The sequence below is a fragment of the Hemicordylus capensis genome, chromosome 8, assembly GCF_027244095.1.
Source record: "Hemicordylus capensis ecotype Gifberg chromosome 8, rHemCap1.1.pri, whole genome shotgun sequence".
In the NCBI taxonomy this organism is placed as follows: Eukaryota; Metazoa; Chordata; class Lepidosauria; order Squamata; family Cordylidae; genus Hemicordylus; species Hemicordylus capensis.
This window is the reverse complement of record NC_069664.1, coordinates 31,673,495-31,683,296: the sequence shown is the minus strand read 5'-3', so window position 1 is coordinate 31,683,296 and position 9,802 is coordinate 31,673,495. Positions and strand designations below refer to the sequence as shown.

Sequence of the window (9,802 nt, the reverse complement as noted above, 5' to 3'; positions counted from 1 at the left end):
TATTCATATATTCTACTTCAATTTTGGGGGTGGGTGGGGGTGGGATGCTCTTACGTATTGCTGAATCCAAACAGGGCTTTTGTTTCTCCACAGGAGAAAGCCCACCAGTGGCTGGGCTTTCCCTGCAGTCTTGCTATTGTTTTTTAGGCAGGAAGGGTGTTAGCAATGCCCCACTTGCAGCTTCACCCATCATCATTGGTGCTGCCCACTTTGGCTCTGCCCATCAGCTGCCCTGCCTGGCGCCCACCCAGTCCCAAGAGTCACTAGCTGCCACTGCTCTCTCCCCCATTTTGCTTTTCGCTCAACATCCCATCCAGCCTGAAGAAGAGTCCTGGCTGCCATGTGATCAGGGTATGGACAACCTTTTGTGATTCTGGAAAAGCAAGAAGCAGGCAAAAGAGCATTCCTGTGGGTTTAGCGCCTGGCCCTTCAGGTATGCTGCCAGAGGCTACTCTGCTGGCCAGCCAACCCCAAAGGCCACCAACACAGGTTTAGCAAGAATGGACCCACCCGTTTCTCTGCCATTGCACAGGACATCCCAGGCTTGTGACTGGAACAATGTCTAACTTCGGCCAGCTGGACTAGTCAAAGAATCACAGAAAGGCACCCTGGAGGTCTCCTTGTCCAACCCCTGCTTGATGCAGGTATCTGTGATGGCATCCTTATATGATTGTAGAATTTCCAAGCTGCGAGGGACCTTGGAATGATGCCGTAGCTCTTCTCCAGCTCTGCTTCCTCATCCTCTTTCCCTAACCATCTTTCTGTTTCAATCCCAGATACCAAGTTTGTGAGCAACAGAACTTGCTTAGCACCACAGCTGGACTTAGTGGCAAATCCCTCCTGACCACTGGGTAGCTAGACCTCAGGTCCCTGCTGGGGGCGGGGGGAATCCCTGCCTCCTGGCAAGTAAGAAACAGACATGCTGGTGCTAAGGTCAGCCTCTGGCTGCTCCTGCTGGGATCATCAGCTCATACCTATTATCTTCATTAACCTCTGTGAAGATCATTTCATCCCACACTGTGATGAGGAATATGAAACAAAAATGCCCAACTGCAGGGGTTTTGTTCAGTACCTCCCCGGTATCTCTTTTTTTCCAACGGTGCTGCTGAAGATCTTAATCAGATGGTGAGTGGGCTTAATTATCCAAAGTATAGGTTTTATTTTATTTTATTTATTCCTATGACTACTTAATCTAATGGAAGCACATTAGGCACTCTAAGGTCTGCAGTTTTTCACTTGAAATTATTACTTCTCTTAATTGATAGTGCATCAGAGGTTGTGGCTGCCGGGGAAGAAGGAGCAGGAGAGGGCAGCTGACATGTGGCCTGGCCTCTTGTGGACTTTCCCGTCTGCACATGCCGCCTTCAGTGTGCTGAGAATGGGCTGGTGCAACCCAAGACGTCAGAACCAGACAAGAGCCTGGCTGTTGGGCCGGACTAAAGGGGGCCCCTCTAGACCAGCCTCCTGCTTCCCACCAGTTGCCTCCAAGAAGCTCACAAGCAGGACCTGAAGAAGGCCTTTGTGCTCTGTTGCTGCCCAGGAACATCCATACTGCCTCTGAAGTCCCAGATGGCTCTCATCCCCTGCGAAAGATTGCTTGTCCTCCATGAATCCATCAAATTGCTTTTTTAAACAAGAAGAGGCTTACATAAGAAAAGCCCCACTGGATCAGACCCAAGGCCCATCTAGTCCAGCATCCTGTTTCACACAGTGGCCCACCAGAGACTTGCTGCATCAGACCAAGATGGGCCTATCTAGTCCAGCAGCTAGTGGCCGACCAGATGCCTCCATGGGAAGCCCACAAGCAGGAAGGTGTAAAGACAGCAGGCAACCTTCCCCTGATCTCTGACCCCCTGCAACTGGTATTCAGAGGTATTACCAGTAGCCATTGACAGACTTCTCCTTCATGAGCAGAGTCCTCAAGTACTTGGATCACATCTGCATGTAGCCATCCATCCACGGTGTGTCGAACCAGTGGGCTGGTCAGAGATCAGGAGTGGATCTGAAAATGAGGCACTGCTGAAATGGCAGCCTGGTTGGAGACTGTCCAGGCATCCTTAAGCCCCAGGACCTTTCTTTTGAGGCAGTAAATCTGTAAACCTTGCAATCACCCAACCACACCCCAGCATGTAATGAAAATCTCTGGAGAACCGCCTATGGTGGATGGCATTAGTGAAGCACATTCAAGCTGTCCCATTCTGGCTCTCAGTTCACTTGCATCACCTGGGACTGAAATGTGCAGTTGGGCAAATTCCATTCCTTACCACAGCTGCAGGAAATAAACGGTTAGGAGGAAATTACCTGATTTCTCCACAATACAGTATTTATTTCACAACTAATCGCTCAGGCCAAGAGCTTAGTCAGGTTGCAAGAAGGATTAAACAAAAGCTGAAATCAATCCAAAACCAATAGTAAGCTGGGGGTGGTGGTGTTGATGAATTAACAAATACTGGAGTAATTAATGGCAAATTAATGAGCAGCTTTTGGGATAAAAGAATAATGCCAACTCTTCTGAATACTTCCTTTGAAAAATCTGCAAATTGGAACTGCATGTGGAATTTCCAGTCTTCAAGTATGTTTCCCCTTCATTCCAGTACTATTGACATATTTGTGCATGTAAAAGGGATTCTGCAAAACTGCACACATTATGGACTGAAAGAATGCATGCAAGCAGAGGGGAAAATGGACACTGAAATGATGCAGTGAATTCCAACCTCAGGATTTAAGGGTTCTCTAGGAAGAATGTGTGGCTTCCTCTGTGGAACTGGAGACCCCACTGAAGGCACGAGACCAAGTGACGGTCTGTGTTATTCTAGCCAGTCAGACTTTTCTACTTCAGTCTCTGGCAACCAGGCGTCTCTGCACCAACTCTGGCTGTCAGAGGGAATATGCATGTTTGTGACGGGCGTGCTGCTGGTGTCTCTGCTCGGTTGTCCGTTCCTGTTAACATGATGTTGTTTAGTCCAGGCAGCACGTTGGAAAGGTGCTTGGCATGGAGACGAGGGTATATTTGGATGGTGGCCTGTCTTTGGAGTTCAGGGCCCACCAAACAGCCCTGAATTTGCAGCTGGCACGTTTTCATGCTCTTTACAGTTGTGACAGAGGAGAAGGCGACCAGAGCACCAGCCGCTACAGCACTATTTGTGCCTGGCCTGCAAAGTGAGATGCCGACGCTTCTTCCTTCTCACCTTCTGCAGGGTGACAGATCAGATAATGTATACTAAGGATACACACACACAGAGCATGCATCAGAATTGGTACAGAGCAGTGCATTGTAGAAAAGGCATTTTGAAGTCTTCTAGGGAAACACCCGAGTCCTTGTGATGCTGCTGGCTCCTTGGAAAGCCATCCCTCTTGGTGCTGCGTGGACTGGCACTTCCAACGGGGATGGGGGGCATGCAAGCCAGCCAGGGCTGGATTGATTGTGATGCTATGCAAGTGACAGAGCAGAGACCAGCCACACCGGAAGGGACACTTGTGGTATCACCAGCTGGGGGCTTTCTCCAAAGAGAAGCATTTCAGTTGTGCCTGAGATTGTAGCCCGATTCAGACATGGTGCTTTATGTGTGTACAGATGTACACTCATGCATGTGTTTGTGTGAATGACTGTACCTGTGTTCATTTTAAAAGTGAACCTGGATACAGGCACTTCAAATGCATGGTGCAGATAGGAAATGTACTGCTGTACCTGTGTTCAACATAACATGTGGATGACTGTACTTGTGTACAGATCTGTACCTGTGTACACTGTACACTCATTATACGAGTGTGGAACATAACGTATGAATGGACCTTGTGTGCCCACTGCAAATCCTCCCTCAGTGGAGACAGCAGCAAATTCACCCACAGGACTGACCTGCCCCAAGAGTCAGTGTCCCCCAAAATTTAGATAACTGGAGCATTCTGGGAAGGGATAATTTCAAAAAGCAAGCTCAGGAGGTCTCAGGGTGAGGGAAGCTACGGAAACTCACTTTCCTTTTGCAGCAGAAGTCTCTGCGCGTGGTCAGTCCAGCGTGATCTCCTCAAGAGCCTGAACAGCCCCCAGGGCCCAGATGGACTGGCGGTAAACAGAGAAAGTCCGCAGATGAGCTGGACTCGTTCCTTTTGCAGGCTAAGTTGTTCTGGGCTTTTCCTAGGGAGTTGCAAGCCATAAACATCTGTGTTACTAGGAGGAGTCTGGAGTGTGTGGCTGCTTTTCAGCTCACCAACAGGGCAGGCTTGTTTGTGGCCAAGCAATGTATCCGGGAAGCCCTGTTTGCACCACAGCTGCGTGGACCTCCCACCTCTCCTCTGAGGAGAGAGAAATCCTGGCCACCGCCTCCCCCTCCTCCTCACAGGCATCATGCCCACGGCAGCAGCCCTTCTGCTTGGTACCCAAGTCTCTTGTTTGCTTGGCAGAACCAACATCTGTCTCTTTTATGACGTCTGTTTACGCTGGGAATTTTCTGGGGAAGCTCTTTATTGTGATTTTTAAAAAAAACAATAACAAAAAAACACCTCTGCTTATAAGAGGCTTGGGATTTTGGCAGACGAAGCTGCTTATTATTTAGAAATCACACAACTTTCAAGTTTAATAGATTGCTTGCCTGCAGCCTTCATGGATTTTTACTGACACGATCTAAAGGGCTGTTGTTGTGTATCTGGGCTCTGTTAGGAACACAAAAACGAAACAGGGCAGGATGTGCAGCCTGAGCCAGGCAGCAAAAGTGGTGGCCTCTCTGCCCTCCTTCCAAACCCCACAGCTCATGGGCAGGCAAGTTTAAAGACTTTTAATTATACCAATAACCCAGATCCTGCAGGCCAGTTTAGCAGAGCCGGCCTGCAGCATGCAAGGCCCAGCCGAGCTAATCTCTTCCTGCTTCTGCTCTCCTCTTGCTAAACCCCACCAGCACATTTCACTAAATCTGTGTTTGTTTATAAGGCTCCTCCCATGCTGAAAATGGGAGCAGGTAGGCAAGGCCCAGGGTGAATTAGCCTCGTGCTGCAGGCAGGCTGGAGCAAGGCAATCAAGGCTGTGCAGTGATGAAACGGGCCTTTTGGTCTCTAACATTTAAAAAGAAGAACTTGGGTTGTGCCGGCATACGTGCTGATGGAGTCTTTAGAAAATCTGGCTGCTTAATCTGAATAATCTGGGGGGTGCAAGCTTGCCCACTCCAAGGAACAGATGCACTTGTAAAGATCTAGGTATTGGATTGCCAAAAACCAGTTTTACCACTGGAGAGATGCATAACACCCAGTTGCTCCTCCTGGCAGTGTGGAAAACAGCAAGGGTGGCATTTTTAGGAGCACAAAGGCAAGATTGGGAGCTGGGCAAGGGGTGGGCTGAGAGGGCGGCTGTGCTGCTTTTGCAGAGCAGGATGGAAAGCGGCTTCACAGCCACAACGCTCTTCCCAGAAGGGTGGGAGAAGCACCCAAAGACCTGCGGGATCCAGGAAGAGCAACCAGCACAGCACTGGAGACATACCATGCTGCATTTGCAGAGCTCAACCATATACAGCCACTGCAGTAATATTAGGTGCTATTTGGGCTGGTCCTCATAAAGGGACCGTCCTGTGCTAGCTTCTGCATATCATTTTCAAGTCCAGGGGAGCAAACCATTACTCCAGGAAATATACCAGGATCAATAAGAGCCCGCATCCTACAAGGGTAGGCAACCTGGGCTCTCCAGCTGTTGCTGAACTACAACTCCCATCATCGCTCGTCACAATTTATTGTGGCTAGGGATGATGGGAGTTGTAGTTCGTAATCTCGACAGCATTTTTAAGGTTGCTGGAGCCTGAAGGAGCCAGCCCCAAGAGCTATGCTAGTAGGGTGAGGTGTGGGTGTTTTAAATAAATAAAAGATTCCCCACCCCCTGCCTTGTTCAGAAAGAGCTCAGTCTGTGTCAAAATAAATGTGTTGGGGTCCTAATCTGCTTAATAAACCCCATGTTGCACCCACAGTTGTCTCTCCTCGTGATTGTTACTTAGGTGCCACCCTCTTGCTTTGCTAAATTTTCAGACTCGCTTCTTCCTCTCCCCTCTAAGTGACAGAAGAGAAAACATGAGAAGGGGGTGCAATCCGAGCATGACTAAGATGGGATCCGGTGGAAATGATGTTTCCTCTCCCTTTTCATGCTCCATGTTCCCCTTTTCCGGTGAACCACAAACTTGGCTTAAATCGTTTCAGGCCCCTTTGGATGTCGCTCCTCTTCCCTCCATGTAAGAGGGCAGGCTAAAGACTCTGCAATTAGGAGGAGTAGGAAACTTCCCGTGAAGTGGAGCGGTGAACTGGAAGAGACCTCAAGGTAAACATGAACTCCCCTCTACCTGACTGCTCTTTGGAGACACGGGTGAAAAGTTTACCTATCGTGTTAAATTTACATCACGACGTACCTAGCACTGGGAGCCATTCCTGTGGAATCCTCCGGCTGGATTGAGGGACAACATTCACATGCTCTCTCCAGAATACAACTTGCAGAAAAGGTTAGAGAAGTCGGGCATGAGCCATTGGGAAGTTCTCCTGCTCAATGGCTGAAATGCCTGGAGACTGTCCTCCTGAATGGGTAGTCTAGCTCCACCTTTCTGTACTTTGTCTCCTGTTCTGTCCTGGTGAGTAGGGGAAAGACCGTTTCAGCTCTTCTAGCCAAGGTTCTTGTAATTATTTGAAAGCCATGAGCATATTAACCCTCCTCTTCCTTTTTCTGGGCAGTCAAACCATCCCTTTCTTTTGCTTCCCTTCCAAGATTGCCAGATCACTTGTAGCTCTTCTTGTTGTCCCTCCCATCATGCCCAAGGTCTACTTAAACAGTCTACTTGGCCACAGCTGAGGATGATGGGAGTTGTACTCCTACAACTTCTGGGGGGCCGAAGTTTGAGAGCTCCCACTCTAGTCCATGCAAGCTTACAGTGACATTCAGACGAGATCATTGCAAAGAGAAATTCTTGCAGAAGATGGGATGGAAGGGCACCTCAGAGGGGCCAAAGTTAACTTTTGAGTTGTCTGATGGGGATGTGTCCGTTTTCATGTGGGTCCCTTCCTCCTTCCTGTTGTGACTTCAGCCCAGCACAATAACTAACAGTGAAAAGCCTTCCAGGAAATGTTGGGTTGGGTGTTGGTGGCCTTTCTTACCCATGCCAGGCATTGTCTGTTCTCATGGAGCTTCTGATGGCAGCAGTGGACAAGCGCAGCTTCTCCTTTTGGGAGCTGGCAGGCTTCTCTTCTGCAGGGGCTCCTCTTCCTGGTCTCCTTTTAATCAGACACTTCAAATGATAGCCAGGAGATACATCTGCAAGTGCCACTTTCATGTGAGGTGAAGGGAAGAGTGCTCATTTTCAGAAGAGAGTCTGTTTATGCAAAACATTTGCACAAGGTAGGGCTCCTTGGACATCAAAGGCTCCACTTGAAGAAGTGGGCAGCTGGCAATTACACATCCACTTGCTCAACCACAAGACAAACATCTGAGTGGGGATACGGGGTCTTCTGGAGGGTCTTGGCGATGGGAGGGAAGAGTGGTGGGAAGAAGAGATTAAAGGCGCCGTCAAAGAAGATGAGCCTGGAATATTTTAGCGAGCAGAAAAAAGTTTCCTGCAGTAGACAGATGATGAAAGGGAGACAGTGAAGAATTATTAGGACAGAAGATAAGGAAACAGTGGAGATAGGAAATAATTATTTTGTATCTGTCTTTATAAATGAAAATGAAGGGCATTAACTTAAATAGGATTTAGATATTTTTCAGGACAGAAGGGGGTGAATTAGGAAGCATTCCGATAAGGCCGGAAAGTGGTTATTAAAAGGTCGGGGGGCCTTTGAAACCGACAAGGCTCCAAAGACCTGACAGAGTCTTTCCAAAAAACGTTACAAGCTGCGTAGGAGGAGGGAAAAGGCTGCGTGGCCCTTTCGCGGGATGTTCTGAGGAGATTACTGATGAAAGCTCGACATGGATGATGATGATGATGATGATGATGATGCCTAGAACATTCTGGGTGGGGAGGAGCAAGAGGGGGGACGAGGACGAGGAAGGACACGAGCCCCCAGCCCCACCCCGAGCAGAGCAAGGCTGGGCTGGGGGGGGGGGGGCAAGCAGTTCCAGCATGGAGTCCCCAGCCCAGGCCAGGAAGGAAGCGGCAGGGCCGGCAGCACTGTGTGCGGGGAGGCCAGAGCCACACGGAAACCGGCCTCGATTGCGCGCCGTTCTCAACCGCCTGGAGATGGGTTCGATGAAAGGCGGCCTGAAGAGCGGACAGGAACCACCACACAGGAGGAGGAAGGTATCCTGGCCGTCCTCTCGTGGGGGTGGCCCACCGAGGGAGCCCGCACCTCATCCTGCCCACTCCCCTCCGCGGGGGCGCCTGAGCTCCATCTCTCCGGGAAGGAAGAGAGCACGGGGCGGCCGGCGGGGCGGGGGGGGGGGGACGGGGGCTTGCCAGCCTGCCTGACGAGGGGGAGGCATTCCCCTCCCCCCTCTCCGCGCGCGCGCCGCCGGCAGAAGTCGCTCCTCCACGGATTGCGGGCGCAGCCGCCTTCTCCTCGGGCAAGAGGCGCGCCGCCGCGTGCAGGACAAGCGGCGGGCTTCCCTCCCCGGAGCCTAAGCCAGCTGGCCGCCTGGCGGCCCCCAGCTAGCTCGGCGAGCCCCCCCCCCCACCCCGGGCAGCAGCAGCAGCAGCAGCTGCAGCTCAGCGGTGCCGTCCTGCCGCTCGAATCCCTGCTGAGCGCTCCGCCGGCAGCGGCAGCAGCAGCAGCTTCTCTGGAGGAGGCAGCAGCGCGGCCGCCATCGGCCCCCGCGGGTGAGCGGGCGGCCGCTTGGCTTCCTCGTTGCCCCCCAAGCACAGGCGCTGCCCTGCCCTGCCCTGCCGCGGGAAGGCGGCCTCCACGGGACGGGTGCCGGCGCGCAGCTGCTGCTCCTTCGCAGAGGGAGAGGGGCTCCCCCCCCCACCCGCCGCGCTGGAAGGCTGCAGCAGCAGCAGGCCGGGGGTGATGTTGCCGCTGCGGACACACGAGGCTGGCGGGGGGAGATGGATTCGTCTCGCTGGAGAGAGCCCTTTCCAGTTCAAACCTCCTCCTCCTCCTCCTCCTCCTCCTCGGGGTGTAGCTATAATGGAGCGCAGGGGTTCAGAGACCCCCCCCGCTCCACCCCTCCCTGAGGGGCTGCCGGGGAGGGGAGAGCGGCGAGCGGGGAACACGCCCCCCTGCCCCCTTGCTACGGTTGGGGGGGGCGGTGGATTGGAAGGACTCGTGGCTTGCACAAGGGGCCCCCCTCCATCTCCCTCCATGTTTTTGCACCGGTTGGGCAGAGAGGAGTTTCTTTCTGCTCAGCTATCAAGCCGAATTCCTGACCCCAGTAGAAAGACATGTGATCAGTACCGAGATGGCTTTAGGGGATGCGAGAGAACCATGGAGGGTTAGGGCCTAGACGGCTGTTAGCCGCAATGGCTAGATCGAAGGAACCTCCATGTTCAGAGGCAGTGTAGCTGTGGATATCAGTTGTTGGGGGAGAACAGCAGGGAAGCACTCTTGTCCTCCTGGTGCCCTGCATGCGGACTTCCTGGAGGAGGCCTCTGGCTAGCCACTTTGGGAAGCTGGCCTGGGTGGGCCACTGCTGCTCACTTCCATCCAGGCAATTCTTTTGCCACCCCACCCCCACTTGCATCTCCCCTTAGCTCTCAAACGTGGGTCCCCAGATGTAGTTGCTGGACTACAGTGCCCATCATCCCCTGCTACAAGGGCAAGAACGCCTGGCTTAGTGAATGTCCGCCTAGGGCTGTGATGTTCCACAGGGAAGTCTGGTGCACGTTATCCTGCGGGAGAGTCTTTTGCTTACGTG

The 9,802-nt window shown here is 52.1% G+C and overlaps 1 long non-coding RNA gene across 1 annotated transcript; it reads right to left on the bottom strand.

Moving 5' to 3' along the window:
• Positions 1-2,567: 2,567 nt before the first annotated feature.
• LOC128333866 (uncharacterized) lies at positions 2,568-7,895 on the bottom strand. Its single transcript, XR_008311096.1, has 3 exons — positions 6,375-7,895; positions 3,972-4,132; positions 2,568-3,191 (listed from the first exon to the last, which is right to left on the bottom strand). It is a non-coding gene; the product is annotated as an uncharacterized LOC128333866 (long non-coding RNA).
• Positions 7,896-9,802: the final 1,907 nt, after the last annotated feature.